This window comes from Cervus elaphus, chromosome 17 (genome assembly GCF_910594005.1).
Source record: "Cervus elaphus chromosome 17, mCerEla1.1, whole genome shotgun sequence".
NCBI lineage: Eukaryota > Metazoa > Chordata > Mammalia > Artiodactyla > Cervidae > Cervus > Cervus elaphus.
Window position 1 is genome coordinate 8,669,439 of NC_057831.1, and position 19,513 is coordinate 8,688,951.

General features: G+C 42.2%; 1 long non-coding RNA gene across 1 annotated transcript in view; it reads right to left on the reverse strand.

Annotated features, from left to right (window-relative positions):
• Nucleotides 1–19,513, reverse strand: part of LOC122673630 — a 63,579-nt gene that overhangs the window by 15,422 nt on the left and 28,644 nt on the right. The window lies entirely within an intron of this gene.

Here is a 19,513-nt window from a genome sequence, read left to right on the forward strand (position 1 = left end):
CAATCTAGACAGCGTATTAAAAAGCAGAGACATTACCAACAAAGGTCCATTTAGTCAAGGCTATGGTTTTTCCAGTGGTCATGTATGGATGTGAGAGTTGGACTATAAAGAAAGCTGAGCGCAGAAGAATTGATGCTTTTGAACTGTGGTGTTGCAGAAGACTCTTGAGAGTCCCTTGGACTGCAAGGAGATCCAACCAGTCCATCCTCAAGGAGATCAGTTCTGGGTGTTCATTGGAAGGACTGATGCTGAAGCTGAAACTCCAATACTTTGGCCACCTCATGTGAAGAGTTGACTCATTGGAAAAGACCCTGATGCTGGGAGGGATTAGGGGCAAGAGGAGAAGGAGACGACAGAGAATGAAATGGCTGGATGGCATCACCGACTCAGTGGACATGAGTTTGAGTAAACTCCGGGACTTGGTGATGGACAGGGAGGCCTGGCGTGCTGCGATTCATGGGGTCGCAAAGAGTTGGACACGACTGAGCGACTGAACTGAACTGAATTGAAGCTTCTATTATTGTTATTTTCATTATGATGAAGATAACGATGACAGACTTCTATCCCAGATGTTAAAAGATTCTATTCTTAATATAAAAGTTGACTATACATCTAGGGGACTTCCCTGGTGATCCAGTGGTTAAGAACCCAACTGCCGATGCAGGGCACACACATTTGATCCCTGATGTGGGAAGATCTCACATGCCATGGGGCAACTAAGCCCCTGCACCACAATACTGAGCCAGTGCTCTAGAGCCAGCGCTCTGCAACAAGAGAAGCTAGCACAAGAAGGCCGTGCCCCGCAGAGAGAACGCCTAGGCAAAACACACCATGAAGGCCCAGTACAGCCACAAATAAATTAAAGAAAAACGAAAGTAAACCTAGGATGAAGGAGACTTAGACTGTGTTTTGCCATATACCAAGGTCTTCCACATGCATGACCTCATCTCATTTTTAGAGCAGTTCTGAGATGCAGGCATTGTTTTCATTCCTGATTTTCAGAAGATGAAACTGAGTTTCCGAGACTCAGTTGTTTCAACTCTTACAACTTGCAAAGCTGCCATCTGAGTCTATATCAAACCTGGCATAGTTTGCATTACAAAATAGCGCCACTCTCTAAGGTTCCAGATGGTCAGGCTGCTCTATACACCAGTCACCTGCAAAGTGTGCTCCTGGCCAGCAGACTGGCATCACTTGCTGAAACTGCAAATTCTGAGCCCAGTGCCTGATGTACTAAGGGTCGGGCTGAGCACTCTGAGTTTTCATGAGCCTTCCGTTTTATTCTGATGAAGTCTGAAGACCACCAAGCTAAGACACTGCTCTTTTCTTCTGCTAACGATCCTAAGATTAAAGAGAAATATAATACTTCCACAAAGAACCACTTAAGCAATGATTAAAGTTACATTTTCATTCAAGAGAAATTTGAAACAGCAAACTCACTGAAAACTCTTTTTGCCCTCTAATTATGTGGATCTTTCATCTCAACAAAAGCACATTCCATCTATGTACAGAAGAGAGGTCACAACACTGACAGTTTGGATTGAGTTTCAGCAGGGCAGAAGCAGGATGGTCACGATGGTCTCCAGAATTTCCTCTCCTCCTGATGATCTGCTGCTGCTGCTAAGTTGCATCAGTCGTGTCCGACTCTGTGCGACCCCATAGACGGCAGCCCACCAGGCTCCCCCATCCCTGGGATTCTCCAGGCAAGAACACTGGAGTGAGTTGCCATTTCCTTCTCCAATGCATGAAAGTGAAAAGTGAACATGAAGTCGCTCAGTTGTGTCTGACTCTTAGCGACCCCATGGACTGCAGCCTACCAGGCTCCTCTGTCCATGGGATTTTCCAGGCGAGAGTACTGGACTGCGCTGCCATTGCCTTCTCCATCCTGATGATCTACAATTGCTTAAATAGGACTTTGAAAGATTGGCTCCATTATCAGCCCTCCCCCTCCTCCCCATGGATCATATCCTTGGAGAACACTTGACTGCAAAGGGTCAGGATGATGAGATTTAGTCCTCTCAAAGTTGGAACAAAGAAAAATTGGATGTGGCTGAGAGGGGAAAGGGAGGGCTGACATTTCATATGGCACAGATACAGCTTCCTGGTAATTCTCCATACTGTTTCTAGATCTGGGAGAAGAGGGCAAAGGTGCTCTTCCTGATTCATCATCTACGTATGTCCTGATGACGTGGATCAACAACCAGGAGTAATTTGGAAGGGCAAAGTTTCCTGCCAGCTGCTGCCCCAGAGGTCTGACAATCACTTTGCATTATCAGAACCAAGGATCAGCCCAGCTTTGAAAAAGGCCCTGGCAGAAGACTCAGGCAAAAACCATCCCTGAGCACGCAGTCTGTTCCAAGTTCATCAGAGAGAAAGCATTTCAAAGGAGATTGAGAAGAGGAGGTGAAGCTAGCGGTGCTTTCATCCGAAGCAGAAATCCAAGGGATGGCTGGTCCCCAGCTCAGCCTTAGGCCTCTTCTACTGTGCTAGTTTGGAGCCTCTTAAAAACCCAGGGCAAGCTCCGGGTGAGGACGGGGCGATCCCAGCTTCACGGGGATACAGGGCTCTACCCTGGCAAGGCTCAAGGCCCCCCGGACCAGCCTGGTGCACTGAGCAAGTGAAGTATCTTTCTGGCTCCTTAGAAGAGCTGCACCCCAATGATCATCGCAGCACTGTTTATAATAGCCAGGACATGGAAGCAACCTAGATGCCCATCAGCAGACGAATGGGTAAGAAAGCTGTGGTACATATACACCATGGAATATTACTCAGCCATTAAAAGGAATTCATTTGAATCAGTTCTAATGAGATGGATGAAACTGGAGCCCATTATACAGAGTGAAGTAAGCCAGAAAGATAAAGACCAATACAGTATACTAACGCATATATACGGAATTTAGAAAGATGGTAACGATAACCCTGTATGCAAGACAGAAAAAGAGACACAGATGTATAGAACAGACTTTTGGACTCTATTGGAGAAGGCAAGGGTGGAATGATCTGAGAGAACAGCATCGAAACATGTATATTATCAAGGGTGAAACAGATCACCAGCCCAGGTTGGATGCATGAGACAAGTGCTTGGGGCTGGTGCACTGGGAAGACCCAGAGGGATGGAATGGGGAGGGAGGCAGGAGGAGGGATTGGGATGGGGAATACATGTAAATCCATGGCTGAATCATGTCAATGTATGGCAAAAACCACTACAATATTGTAAAGTAATTAGCCTCCAACTAATAAAAATAAATGGGGAAAAAAAAGAGAATTCAGAATAATGGGAAAAAAAAAAAAGAAGAGCTGTGAAGCCTGAGTCCTGGGATTTCACACAAAAGAGGCCGTGTCTATAGAAAAGAGCTACCAGAGGGCAATCCGCGGAGTCACAGAAAGGTGGAGGGAAGGAGGTGAATGTTTATTGAGCAGAAACAATGTGGCAGGCCCTTTCCATAATTAAATCATTTTATCTTCACAACAGTCTCATTTAGTAGATATTTGTCTCCCCCGTTTTCAGACATGAAAACCAGAGGAGGGTTATCTACTCAAAGTCACATACCTTGTAAGTGGCATGGCTAGAAAATGAACTCAGGTCTGACTTCAAAGTCCCTGCTGTGCTGTCCCAGGGGAAGGGACCCCATTGGCTAAGCTCCGGTACCTGAGAGGCCACCTCTGGCCTTTCTGCATGAGCGGTGGTCCACAGCCCAATGGCAACTGCAGCGTACATCTCACCAGTGTCATTTCTGGCCTACAAACACGCATCCTAGTTACTCTGTCCGGAGAGAGGAGTCATGAGCTTCTACAATCGCAGAGGTGGCTAGAGATCAAAAGCAGCTGAGCTGGGAGTTTTTCTCACGGATGATCTCAATGTAGGCTGTCTATTCCTCTTTCTCCATCCAAACCTCTTTCCTCTTCCTCCATATTACCTCTCTGCATGCGTACTTGTCATGTCTGACTCTTTGCAACCCTATGGACTGTAGCCCGCCAGGCTCCTCTGTCCATGGAACTTTCCAGGCAAGAATACTAGAGTGGGTTGCAATTTCCTCCTCCAGGGGATTTTCTCAACCCAGGGACAGAACCCGTGTCTCCTGCACTGGCGGGCAGCTTCTCTACCACTGCACCACCTGGAAAGCTGCACACCCCAGTTAAACAGAAATCCATACTCAACTTTTTGTTTTAATCTCTTATGTGAAGGGGAAAAAAAGGCCGAGGTGAATGAGCTTTTGATTGCAAAGGTAACCAAAGGGCATTTGCTGCAATCTGCTTATTTCAGCATAATCCTTCAAGTGCGCTCTTACTTGCCCTGAACAAGCTTGATATACAACAGAGTCATAATCATCAGTGATATTTAAGCCAGTTAATCATTCATTTGTGATTTATGATTGCCTAAATCATAAGAACCATTTTCTATGAAGTTTATTTTCCCATTTTCACACTGGCCAAATTAACTTCTTGTAAAAACAGACTTCTTTCTTGGGGTATACTGGGGATTTATTTAACTATTACAGAACAGTGAAGCATTAAACTAATACTCTAATATTTCACATTAGAAATTCTATTTCCCAAGAGACCAACAGACAAGGTAAGAAGTTACCATCCTGCAGAAGTAACCGACACAGAGTATCAGAAGGAAGGCTTGCTCTTACACAACAGGAGCAGGAAGGAATATGTTTGGTACCCAGATGACCCACTGGAAAACTGTTTAGTATTTCTCTGCCCCGATACTACCCACACACAGAACCACAGCACAGAAGCACGGGTCTCCAGGCCGGCAGACCGTCCAGTGTTGACAGCATCAGGGTACGGTGAGGGGCCCCCTGAGCCTGGCCTGGGCCTGAGGCTGCATCCTCTCTCCAGGGGCAGGCTGCATCCTATTACTGGTCCACGAGCGGAACCAAGACCCAACCCCTCCATCTAGCTGAGGAACAACCCTACAGGGCTGTTTCACTTCCCCAGCCTGGTCCTGCAGCCTCACTCACGGACAGGTTTCTCCCACGAGCACTCCCACAGAACCTCCAGGCACTTCCTTCTGTCTTCAGGTCTGGTTTGCAGGGTACCAACCTGAAATAGTTGGTGATAATCCCTAAATGGGGGGATTATCGAAGGTTATTGTCTCCTTTTAATCTATATTTGTGATTTGCAACAGTAAGTATGTATCACTTCTGTAGTAAGAGCTTCATACAAATATCTACATATGTGTATACACATAAAGTTTCTTAAAGTCACTGATTTAAAAGTTCCTGGTGGCCTTGATCCTCTGGCACTTCCAGCATACCCCACCTGCAGGGACTAAGCATGAGTTTTACTTAACTAGAAGGGCTAAAATGGAATTTATTTGGTAATGCTTTGTATTATATGTGTGAAATGTATTCTTTCATATCAATGCTAATATTAATAAAAATATTCAGTAAATGTGTATGTGTTTCTTGAATTTCTATTTTATTCTCTGCAAAATGTTTTGTTGGAAATGTGGACTTTGTAATGTGTGTTCATGTTCACAGACCTTCTGCTCACTTGCAGCAACATGGTTACAGACACCCTGGTGTCACTGAGCCCTAAATCAGTTTCTGAATAACTTAGCCTTTCACTGCAGGAGGGTTACTGTAATTAGATTTAAATATGGTCATTTATATATCAGCAGGAACTGGTATGCAAGAACTCTTTTGACAGCGTATTTTAGGAAAACATCATGGCATGAAATTCAATTCAACTTATGTGTTTGTTCTGTTATTATGTGGATAATTTTTACACAGTTATGATTTTGGCATCTGGGGTCTCAGAGGTCATATGCCTTGGGCTAAGACAACTTTCTGGATTATAATTAATTCAAATCCCAATTATGCTCTCCCAAGCAGGGATGGTTCTATAAAATCCTCCTTGCTGCGGCCAGCATGTTCCAGTTTATTTAGTTTATTAAGCCAAATGCACTACAGGCTGTGCTGATGAAGCTGGGTCATTCAACCAGAGCTGACAACCCAATACTTTACAGAACAACACACTGCATCTGGACTTAAGAAAGAAACTCACTAATTTGTACCTGGTTACATAAACAGGCAGAAGGTGCCTGAATTGATTTCAGAGAATTATCTTTGACCACTCAAAATTACTGGCGCCAACTGCTCTGGAGGAAGTTAGCTTTACATAGCAAATGTTTACAGATTAAATTACCCCTTTAATAAATACATCAGCTTGGAAATAAACTTAAAAAAACTTAATGCTTATACTGATATACATTATCTGTGCTCCTTCAGACAAAGTCTGACTTCATCCTTAGCTAACAACTACCTCTAAGGCAGCTGAAGGGTAATAAAAACACTCTTTACAAAGAAACTGACAACCAGCTACCTTGAGGGCCCTTAATTTTTCTCTGACAAAGAGATGGGAATACCAGACCACCTTCTCTGCCTCCTGAGAAATCTGTATGCAGGTCAGGAAGCAACAGTTAGAACTGGACATGGAACAACAGACTGGTTCCAAATTGGGAAAGGAGTACGTCAAGGCTGTATATTGTCACCCTGCTTATTTAACTTATATGCAGAATACATCATGAGAAATGCTGGGCTGGATGAAGCACAAGCTGGAAACAAGATTTCCGGGAGAAATATCAATAACCTCAGATATGCAGATGACACCACCCTTACGGCAGAAAGTGAAGAGGAACGAAAAAGCCTCTTGATGAAAGTGAAAGAGGAGAGTGAAAAAGTTGGCTTAAAGCTCAACATTCAGAAAACTAAGATCATGGCATCTGGTCTCATCACCTCATGGGACATAGATGGGGAAACAATAGAAACAGTGACAGACTTATTTTCCTGGGCTCCAAAATCACTGCAGATGGTGACTGCAGCCATGAAATTAAAAGACCCTTGCTCCTTTAAAGAAAAGTTATGACCAACCTAGACAGCATATTAAAAAGCAAAGACACGGTATGTTTCTCCATCTGTTTGTGTCCTCTTACAAGCAACTCCTGCACCTCAATTCCAGAAAAATAAATGACCCAATCAAAACATGGGCCAAAGAACTAAACAGACATTTCTCCAAAGAAGACATACAGATGGCTAACAAACACATGAAAAGATGCTCAACATCACTCATTATTAGAGAAATGCAAATCAAAACCACAATGAGGTACCATTACACGCCAGTCAGGATGGCTGCTATCCAAAAGTCTACAAGCAATAAATGCTGGAGAGGGTGTGGAGAAAAGGGAACCCTCTTACACTGTTGGTGGGAATGCAAACTAGTACAGCCGCTATGGAAAACAGTGTGGAGATTTCTTAAAAAACTGGAAATAGAACTGCCATATGACCCAGCAATCCCACTTCTGGGCATACACACTGAGGAAACCAGATCTGAAAGAGACACGTGCACCCCAATGTTCATCGCAGCACTGTTTATAATAGCCAGGACATGGAAGCAACCTAGATGCCCATCAGCAGATGAATGGATAAGGAAGCTGTGGTACATATACACCATGGAATATTACTCAGCCATTAAAAAGAATTCATTTGAACCAGTCCTAATGAGATGGATGAAGCTGGAGCCCATTATACAGAGTGAAGTAAGCCAGAAAGATAAAGAACATTACAGCATACTAACACATATATATGGAATTTAGAAAGGTGATAACGATAACCCTATATGCAAAACAGAAAAAGAGACACAGAAATACAGAACAGACTTTTGAACTTTGTGGGAGAATGTGAGGGTGGGATATTTCAAAAGAACAGCATGTATACTATCTATGGTGAAACAGATCACCAGCCCAGGTGGGATGCATGAGACAAGTGCTCCGGCCTGGTGCACTGGGAAGACCCAGAGGAATCGGGTGGAGAGGGAGGTGGGAGGGGGGATCGGGATTGGGAGTGCATGTGGATCCATGGCTGATTCATGTCAATGTATGACAAAACCCACTGGAAAAAAAAATAATAAAAAAATAAAAGAAAAAAAAAGAAAAAAAAAAAAAAACCAGTGAGGGCTATTTTCTACTCAAAATTAAACCTTGTTAGCATTTTCGTATTTATAAAAAAAAAAAAAAAAAAAAAAAAACAGAGACATTACTTTGCTGACAAAGGTCCGTCTAGTCAAAGCTATTGTTTTTCCAGTAGTCATGTATGGATGTGAGAGTTGGACTATGAAGAAAGTTGAGTGCCAAAGAATTGATGCTTTTGAACTACGGTGTTGGAGAAGATTCTTGAGAGCCCCTTGAACTGCAAGGAGATCCAACCAGTCCATCCTAAAGGAGATCAGTCTTGGGTGCTCATTGGAAGGACTGATGTTGAAGCTGAAACTCCAATACTTTGGCCACCTGATATGGAGAGCTGACTCATTGGAAAAGACCCTGATGCTGGGCAAGACTGAAGGCAGGAGGAGGAGGGGATGACAGAAGACGTAATGGTTGGATGACGTCACTGACTCGGACCGGAGTTTGAACAAGCTCCGGGAGCTGGTCATGGACAGGGAGGCCTGGTGTGCTGCAGTCCATGGGGTCGCAGAGTCGGACAGGAGTGAGCGACTGAACTGAAATGAATTTTACTCCAAACAGGAACAGACTTATCATTCCACTTCTGAAGACCTCTTTTTACACTGACAAGCTGATCAGACACTGTGGAACGAGCTGTTTCAGAACAGCTTAGTGGGCTGACTACACAGGTGAGCAGAACAGAGGACCTGGTAACATGACAATGTTTCAAGGGACAGGAAAGTGGAATGGACTGTGGCTGCTTTTAATTTTACACATCAATCTCAAGGCCTACTTGTGAGGCAGACCGATTAGTATCTCCTCTGTAACTGTAAACATTTCCATCTAACAGTCATAGTTTGAAAAGTGAAAGTGAAACTGCTCAGTCGTGTCAGACTCTTTGGGACCCCATGGACTGTAGCCAACCAGGTTCCTCCATCCACAGAATTTTCCAGGCAAGAGTATTGGAGTGGGTTGCCATTTCCTTCTCCAGAGGATCTTCCTGACCCAGGATCGAACCCAGGTCTCCCAAATTGTAGGCAGATGCTTTACCATCTGAGCCACCAGTGAAGCCCTTTAATCATCTCTTAAAAGGAATTAAGCATTAGCATTTGAAGAGTGTCTTTATCCTCTTTCATACACAACCCCATTAAATGAATAGCTAGATGGATATAATTTAAACTGGAAATTTTGACTGATGCAACAATACGAAAAAACAAACATTTCAAAGTGAGCTGTTAGAACACAGAGCCTAAATTTCAACATAAATATAATAGAGAGTGCCAATTGAGAGAATTTTTTGAGGATTACTTCACTGGAAAGAAGATGCATTTTGGGAGAACAATGATGAGGGCTGTTTGCGATGCACCTCAACAGTCACAGCGCTCAATGAGCATCTTGTGCTCTAATGCTGTCTTTATTCATAGTTTTGATACCTTGCTCATCATGTTTTTTTGCATTAATATTTATTTTTAAAATATTTCATTAAAATACCATTTATCTTAATTGCTGAGTTTTTTGGCACCCACTCTAATCTTGCACTCAAGGCGACTGCCTCAGCAGCTTCGCTGCAGCCCCAGTCCTGACTGCCGAGCACAAGGTAAAACGTCTGGCCCTCACCTGCCCCTGCTAAAGCAAGCTAGGAGAGCAGACATGCGGGGATGACTCAGAAGGTACCGCACTCTCCTCTGGCAGTGGGTCAGAAGTATGGGAATCCTCGGGACTAGATGAAAACCAGTGGTATAAATATCCGCCTGGGGTCATTTAAAAAGGTCTCCAACAGGAGAGTCTGAGAGGGTGGAAGCCAACCTAGGAGTAAGCGGTTTTGTGGTAACTGCCGCAGGGCAGAGGCCAAGGGGCCCTGGGAGGAACCGGCTGAAGAGTAGGCCCTGCCACGAGTGGGGACTTAGGCTGCGGGCCATGCCGATCAGAGGGCCGCCTCCAGCCCCCTCCCCAACTGTACAGCCCCAAGGACTGAGCAGTGAGGTTCACAGTATACTCTCTCCTGAAGAGCGCTCGTGTGTCTCCTGCCAGGCCCTGGGATGAAGGCGGGGTGGGGAGGAAAAGTCCTAACTGAATGAAGAGTAACGTATTCTTCAACATATTAGATGAAACATATCTATATACTAAATTAAAACTATGATTTTGATATTAAAGTGACCTTAGGACTCAAGGCCATGTTGCAAAACTCCAGTGGCACCATTCCCAGTATTATCTATTCGAGCTGGGGAGACTCATTTACAAAGATTACAATGCAAATGGTGTCCCCTACAGTTGTGCAACTTGGAGGCCCTGACAGAACATTTTATTACTTGAAGGGTCAGAAAAATCATGAGACTGCCTAGATTTTTATGCAGGCACAGGAAAATAAAAAACTCCCAGTGAAAGATCAAGACAAAAACGAATTTGCATTTTAATTAAACTTCATAAATTGACTTATACAACTTATGGTTATAGAAGAATGAATGAATTTAAAAAAAGAAAATAAAAAGCAATTTAAGTTCTTAAACAGAGTGATTCTATTTCAGTTAACCTGTTATCTTAACAGGGAGATGATTCAAGAAGAAAATTCCTGTTGAAAAGCATAGAGACATTCATTGGGGGCAAATTTCAATGTCTGATTGACTGATACTGTTGAGGGACTTTATCTGTATTTCAAAGGTTGGTCTCCCACACAGATGAGCTAACTGAAAGGAGAATACTGTGCCCTGATGCCCTTGGGAGATACAGACCCGTCTGGCACAGCTGCCAATTGCTGTCTTGTCTGCTATTCTACTCTGACACCACCAGGGCTTTCCCACATATCTGTGGTTATCTTTCCTCCAACCTCATTTTCATCATCTTACTTTCAGTCCTCATTTCTCAGCAAGATCACAAGAATATTTAATTAGCCTTCTCTTCCAGATGTGTCCCTCAAATCTTTCCTATATTTGGTGCCAAATGAAGCTTTCTAAAATATAAATATGATCAAATATGAAGATATGCATGTGGGTATCTACAGTACACACGCAAACCTATATGAATATATGCATATACACACATGTATTTGTATACATACAAGATGTATATACAAATACACACATAAATATACACAGGAATATATGAAAATATACACATACACATAAACTTAAACTGGAAGAACCATATGTAAACATCACAGCAATTATGTTCAGTTGGTGGGATTATGAGTATTTAATTAAATTTTTCTTCATGCTTTTTTATATTTTCTAAGTTATCTGTAATGACTGCTCAATATAATTTTTAAAAATTTCTTAATGATATAGAACATCTCATGAAATGAGAAAATTTTAAATAGTTGTCAATTTTTGAAGTACTTACAAAATAGTATATATAGTATGATCTCATCTCTCTGTGTAAAATGTGTACTTTATATAAATGAATGGTGTGTGTGCATTTATATTTATATAGGAACACACACACAGAAATGCTAGCACTGATTACCTTGGGAGATGATCCTTTTGAGCAATTTTTACTTTTCTTTTTGCTTAGCTACATATTCAAAACTATCTACAATGAGTACATACAGTCATGGTAGTCTCCGTGTGTGATTCTCTGTGGCAGGAGGTAAAACTATATATAAAAGATATAGCAAAGCCAACTGATGTTTTTCCTAAAACTGGTAAGATGTCCTTTATTTCTGCAATACTACTTCTGCCAAGCCCAAAAAGTAGTTCTTTGACAACATTATTCTTTCCTTCTGAAATGAAAATTTGCTTCATTTCATCAAGGAGTCAAAGTTCCTTGCAGTATTTTACCAACTAGATAGCTTTGGAGTCAATTATCTGCAACTAACTTTCTTTTGGAAATGTGCAAATGGGCACTCTTTACTCAGACTGCAAAGTAGGCAGAAGCCAACGACACAGGGTAAGCCCATGACCTTATTATAGTGTCAGAATAGAAAGGAGTGGGGTATGGTGGAAATCAAGATGGCAGAGTAGGAGGACGTGGAGCTCACTTCCCCCAACAAAAGCATCATTTCTACATGTGAAAAAATTTTCATGGAAAACTAACTGGAAGCTGACAAAGGTACTCTTGTACCACCAGAGTTTGAATAAAGATCACATAATCAGGTAGGACAGGGGATAAAAGGCATTGGGTTGAGACCTGTGTCTCTTGGGGGGATCTGTTAGGTAGAGATCCACATGGTCCACATGGGTGGACCCCCCAACTAGGGAGAGAGCAGGTGGAGCCACAATCTGAGCACCCCAGTCCTAAAGTCCTACACAGAGGAGACGAGCTCCCGTACCTACTAGGAAATGCCCCGAGACAGACAGGGCTGGAGAAGCCTGGATTCTACTTGTAGGAGGTGCTCATGTGCTGGCTTGCTAACAATCAGGGCACAGAGAGCCTTGCTCTGGCAGCTGCCACCCTGATACACTTCCCAATCCAAAGGGGCAAACATCCTAGCCCTGCTCCCTCCACACTACAGCCTGGCATGAGATCCCCTGAGACCTGGGCAAAGACTTGGTCTAGCCATGCAGAGACAGACGGGGGCGCCTGGGGAATGGTCCAGGTGGAGCCAAGGAAGCCATGTCAGTGCACACACCTGGCGGCAGGTGGGCCTCAGTGGCCATCATCAGTATCCGCAGGAACACCGCCACAAAAGCACTTGGCAGCGAAGTGCTGAATCTCAGGCAGAGAGCCCCGGGAAACTCATCTAGCTGCAGAGAGACAGCTGGAGGGTCTGAGGTATTGTCTGAATGGGGTGATGACGGCCCCTGTGAGCATGCTCAGAAGTAGGCAGAAGTTCCGCTCTCACGGGGAGCTCCCTGGCTCCGCCACTCCACACAGTTTAGCACTAGAGCTGGGGTAGAGACGTCCTGGGAGAAAACTGCCACAGGAGCAGCCCAGATCTTAGACAGAATGGTTACATCAGCTCCTGCAGCTACGAACCACCCCAGTCCCAGCCCTACTCTCCTCAATATCATGCACTAACCAGATCTGGGACAAACACAGAGAGAAAGAGACGTGACCTCGGGCCACTTCTGAGCAGACTGCAGACACCTCCAGAGGCGGTGCGCAGGTCCTCTGTGACTGCCCAGGCCTCACCGCTTCAGCAATCACCTCCTCTGAGGCAGGACACGGAGCCTGATCACTCAAGGGCAACAGAAATGATCAGCCCCAAACTTCGCCGCTTTTACTCCGACACCTGGGGAGCAGACCCTGGCCCTGACAGGGCAGAGAGGAAGCCTCGCTTCACATCTAACACAGGCTCTAGACACTACAATATCCACACTCCCTATCAACAGGTTAACAGCCGGTATATCCTGAGGAAAGGCGTGGCTGGCATCCATACCAAAATCAGCCCTCATACCAAAAATATCAGACATCTATCTACACAGAGACTCTCCCACATAAAAACAATGTTTCAAAACCACAGCAGAGAACTGTTTTTCCTAAGTTCATAGAGACAGAGAAACTCAAGTAAAATGAAAACACAGAGGAACTACTCCAACTGAAAAACCCAGAGAAATCCCCTGAGAGAACAAATGGAAGAGTTTATCAGTGTACTAGGCAACAAGATAAAAAAGGAGGTAATAAAAACACTAACTGAATTTAAAAAGATTGTTGATAGGTACACAGATTACTGTAAAAAGGAACTAAAAACTATAAAAATAAACCAATCAAAATTGACAGCTTAATTGCTAAGATAAAAACCAATCCAGAGACAGTGAACATCAGACTAAATGACATAGAAGAATGAATAAGTAATCTGGAAGGCAAAATAATGGAAATCACTCAATCAGAACATCAGACAGGAAGACAAATGAATTGAAATCAACATATAAGATCTATAGGACAATATAAACTGTGTCAATCTACATATAATAGATGTTACAGAAGAAGAGAAAAGAGGGTTGAAAATGTATTTGAAGAAATTAAGAAATTCCCAAACCTAAAGAAGGAAACAGATAGCCAAGTCCAGGAAGCAGAGGGTCCCTAAAAAGATGAACCCAAACAGACTCAGGCCAAGATATATCATAGCTAAAACACTAACGGCAGCAAGAGCCAAACAAAGAGTCAGTTACAAGGGCATCCCCATAAAACTATCAGTTGATTTATATGCAGAAACTGTGCAGACACAAAGGAGTGGCAAGATATACAAAGTCCTGAAAGGGCAAAATCTGCAATCTAGAACATTCTACTGGGCAAGATTATCATTTAGAATAGAATGAGAGATAAAGAATTTCTCAGACAAGCAAAAACTAAAAGAGTTCACCAATGCTAAATCTATTTTAAAAGAAACACTGAAGACTGTTCTCTAAATGTAAGAAAAGCAAGAAATCTATAGGAGAGGGAAAATCACAATAGTAAAGACAAATACATAAAAGAAATGAAGATCACTTAAACAAGCCATTATATAGAAAAAAATCAAAAATATATAAAAATGATGATAACTGCAATTAACAGTAACAGGATAAGCATGAAGATGTAAACCAGGACCTTAAAGTCACAAAATGTGGTGAAGGGAGTATAAAAATGTTGATCTTTTAGAACACGTTTAAACTTACATGTCTTAAAGAAAGTAGATATGATTACAGGTCAACATACTGGAACTTCATGGTAACCACAAATCGAAAACATAAACAGATTCACAAAAAACAAAAAGAAAGAAATTTAAGCATTTTACAAAAGAAAATCATCAAAGCACAAAAGGAAAAATAAAAAGGAGAAAGAAAAACTATGATTAAAATGGCAATAAGTACATGCCTGTCAATAATTACTTGAACTATCAATGAACAAAATGTTCTGATCAAAAGACACAGTGAGGCAGACTGGATTAAAAAAACAAGAACCTACAACATACTGCCTACAAGAGACTCACTTCAGGGTGAAAGGCACGCACATAAACGGACAGTGAGAAGGACTGGACAAGAAAGCATAGCAACACTCATAAAGACAAAACAGCCTTTACGACAAAGACCGTAAAGAAAGACAAAGAAGCTATTACAGAATGACAAAGGAATCAACACAAGAAAAGAATATTGTGCTTATTAACATATATGTTCCCTATATAAGAGAACCTAAATATGTAAAACAAATACTAACAGACAAAAAGTGAGAAATGGACAATAATAGTAGGAGACTTTAACACCTCACTGACATCAATGGACAGATCATCCAGACGAAAAATCAATATAACAGAGGTCCTAAATGACACGATAGATCAGTTAAGACTTAACTGATACCTAGAGGATTCTACATCCAAAAAAAAAAAAGCACCAAGAACAAAAATAATAGATTCTTTCAAGTGCATATGGATTGTTCTCTAGGACAGAGCACACAGTCGGTCACAAAACAAGCCTCAACAAATGTAAAGGAACAGAAATTATTTCAAGCATCTTTTTTGATCACGACAGCATGAAATGAGAAATCAACCACAGGGACAAAAAAAAAGGAAAAGAATGAACACATGCAGACTAAATAACATGCTACTAAAAAAGCTATGGGTCAAAGATAAAACAGATCAGAAAATATCTTGAGACAAATGAAAACACAACCTTACAAAATTTATAGGATGTAAACAAAAGCAGTTCTAAATGGGAAGTTCACAGATAGAGGCCTTCCTCAAATTTAAAGCTTTTGCACAGCAAAGGAAACTATAAACAAAACAAAAAATAATCTGGGCAATGGAAGAATATATGTAAATTATGTGACTGACAAGGGGTTAATATCTAACATACACAAACAGCTCATGCAACTCAATATGGAGAAAACAAACAATCCATTCAAAAATTGGGCAGAAAAATTATACTTAATGAAGTAAGTCAGAGAGAGAAAGATAAATATTGTATGGTATCAGATACAGGTGGAATCTAACAAATAATACAAATGAGTCTATATACAAAACAGAAAGAGACTCAGACACAGAACACAAATGTATGGTCACCAAAGCGGACAGCGGAGTGTAGGAGGGACAAATCAGGAGGATGGAATTAATAAACTACTACACATAAAGTATACATGTATGGTGTATACACAGCTTCCATGCTGGCTCGGATGGTAAAGAGTCTGCCTGAAATGCAGGAGACCTGGGTTCCCGCCCTGGGTCAAGAAGATCCGCTGGAGAACGGAACGGCTATCCACTCCAATATCCTTCCCTGGAGAATTCCATGAGCAGAGGAGCCTGGCGTGTGTGCTACAGTCCATGGAATCACAGTTAAACACAACTGAGCAATTAACACTATACATACATAAAAAACAAGGATTTACTATCTATCGTAGGGAATTCTATTCAGAACCAGCCCAGGTTGGATGCATGAGACAAGTGCTCCGGCCTGGTGCACTGGGAAGACCCAGAGGGATTGGGTAGAGAGGGAGGTGGGAGGGGGGATCGGGATGGGGAACACATGTAAATCCATGGCTGATTCATGTCAATGTATGACAAAAGCCACTACAATATTGTAAAGTAATTAGCCTCCAACTAATAAAAATAAATGAAAAAAAACCTTATAATAACCTATAATGGCTATAATAGGAAAAAAACTGACATCACTATGCTATACACCTGAATACCTGACACTAACACAATACTGTAAATCAACTAGTCATCAACAAAAGGTATAAGAAAAAAAAGCACCCGCGCACTTCTCATGATCAAACAACCTGTTCAGTTCAGTTCAGTACAGTCACTGTTGTGCCTGACTCTCTGCGACCCCATGGACCACAGCACGCCAGGCCTCCCTGTCCATCACCAACTCCCGGAGTTTACCCAAACTCATGGCCATTGAGTCAGTGATGCCATCCAACCATCTCATCCTCTGTCGTCCCCTTCTCCTCCTGTCCTCAAACTTTTCCAGCATCAGGGTCTTTTCAAGTGAGTCAGCTCTTCGCCTCAGATGGCCAAAGTATTGGAGTTTCAGCTTCAACATCACACCTTCCAATGAACACCCAGGACTGATCTCCTTTAGGATGGAATGGTTGGATTTCCTTGCAGTCCAAGGGACTCTCAAGAGTCTTCTCCAACACCGCAGTTCAAAAGCATCAATTCTTCTGCGCTCAGCTTTCTTTACAGTCCAACTCTCACAACCATACATGACCACTGTAAAAACCCTAGCCTTGACGAGATGGACATTTGTTGGCAAAGTAATGTCTCTGCTTTTTAATAAGCTGTCTAGGTTGGACGTAACTTTCCTCCCAAGGAGTAAGTGTCTTTTAATTTCATGTCTGCAATCACCATCTGCAGTGATTTTGCAGTCCAAAAAAATAAAGTCAGCCACTGTTTCCCCATCTATATGCCATGAAGTGATGGGACGAGATGCCATGATCTTAGTTTTCTGAATGTTGAGCTTTAAGCCAACTTTTTCACTCTCCTTTTTCACTTTCATCAAGAGGCTCTTTAGTTCCTCTTCACTTTCTTCCATAAGGGTGGTGTCATCTGTGTATCTGAGGTTATTGATATTTCTCCTGGCAATCTTGATTCCAGCTTGTGCTTCTTCCAGCCCAGCATTTCTCATGATGTACTCTGCATATAAGTTCCCCAGGTTGGTAGGTGCCCAATATGCTACTGGAGATCAGTGGAGAAATAGCTCCAGAAAGAGTGAAGTGATGTAGCCAAAGCAAAAACAACACCCAGTTGTGGATGGGACTGGTGATAGAAGCAAGGCTCAATGCTGTAAAGAGCAATACTGCATAGGAACCTGGAATGTTAGGTCCATGAATCAAGGCAAATTGGAAGTGGTCAAACAGGAGATGACAAGAGTGAACATTGACATTCTACGAATCAGTCAACTAAGATGGACTGGAATGGGTGAATTTAACTCAGATGACCATTATATATACTACTGTGGGAATCCCTTAGAAGAAATGGAGTAGCCATCATAGTCAACAAGAGTCCGAAATGCAGTACTTGGATGCAATCTCAAACATGACAGAATGATCTCTGTTAGTTTCCAAGGCAAACCATTCAATATCACAGTGATCCAAGCCTATGCCCCGACCAGTAATGCTGAAGAAGCTGAACAGTTTTATGAAGACCTACAAGACCTTCTAGAACTAATACCCAAAAAAGATGTCCTTTTCATTATAGGGGACTGGAATGCAAAGGTAGGAAGTCAAGAAATACCTGGAGTAGCAGGAAAATTTGGCCTTGGAGTATGGAATGAAGCAGGGCAAAGGCTAGTAGAGTTCTGCCAAGAGAATGCACTGGTCATAGCAAACACCCTCTTCCAACAACACAAGAGAAGACTCCACACATGGACACCACCAGATGGTAGACACCGAAATCAGATTGATTATATTCTTTGCAGCCAAAGATGGAGAAGCTCTATACGGTCAGAAAAAACAAGACGAGGAGCTGACTATGGTTCAGATCATGAACTCATTATTGCCAAATTCAGACTGAAATTGAAGAAAGTGGAGAAAACCACTAGACCATTCAGGTATGATCTAAATCAAATCCCTTATGACTATACAGTGGAAGTGAGAAATAGATTTAAAGGACTAGATCTGATAGACAGGGTTCCTGATGAACTATGGACAGAGGTTCGTGACATTGTACAGGAGACAGGAATCAAGACCACCCCCAAGAAAAAGAAATGCAAAAAAGCAAAATGGCTGTCTGAGGAGGCCTTACTAATAGTTGTGAAAAGAAGGGAAGCAAAAATCAAAGGAGAAAAGGAAAGATATACCCATTTGAATGCAGAGTTCCAAACAACAGCAAGGAGAGAAAGCCTTCCTCAGCGATCAATGCAAAGAAATAGAGGAAAACAACAGAAAGGGAAAGACTAGAGATCTCTTCAAGTAAATCAGAAATACCAAGGGAACATTTTATGCAAAGATGGGCACAATAAAGGACAGAAATGGTAGGGACCCAACAGAAGCAGAAGATATTAAGAAGAGGTGGCAAGAATACACAGAAGAACTGTACAAAAAAGATCTTCATGAAAAAGATAATCACAATGGTGTTATCACTCACCTAGAGCCAGACATCCTGGAATGTGAAGTAAAGTGGGCCTTAGAAAGCATCACTATGAACAAAGCTAGTGGAGGTGATGGAATTCCAGTTGAGCTATTTCAAATCCTGAAAGATGATGCTCTCAAAGTGCTGCCTTCAATATGCCAGCAAATTTGGAAAACTCAGCAGTGATCACAGGAACGGAAAAGGTCAGTTTTCATTCCAATCCCAAAGAAAGGCAATGCCAAAGAATGCTCAAACTACCATACAATTGCACTCATCTCACATGCTAGTAAAGTAATGCTCAAAATTCTCCAAGCCAAGCTTCAGCAATATGTGAACTGTGAAATTCCAGATGTTCAAGCTGGTTTTAGAAAAGGCAGAGGAACCAGAGATCAAATGGCCAACAATTGCTGGATCATCAAACAAGCAGGAATGTTCCAGAAAAACATCTATTTCTACTTTATTGACTATGCCAAAGCCTTTGACTGTGTGGATCACAATAAACTGTGGAAAATTCTGAAAGAGATGGGAATACCAGACCACCTGACCTGCCTCCTAAGAAACCTGTATGCAGATCAAGAAGCAACAGTTAGAACTGGACATGGAACAACAGACTGGTTCCAAATTGGGAAAGGAGTATGTCA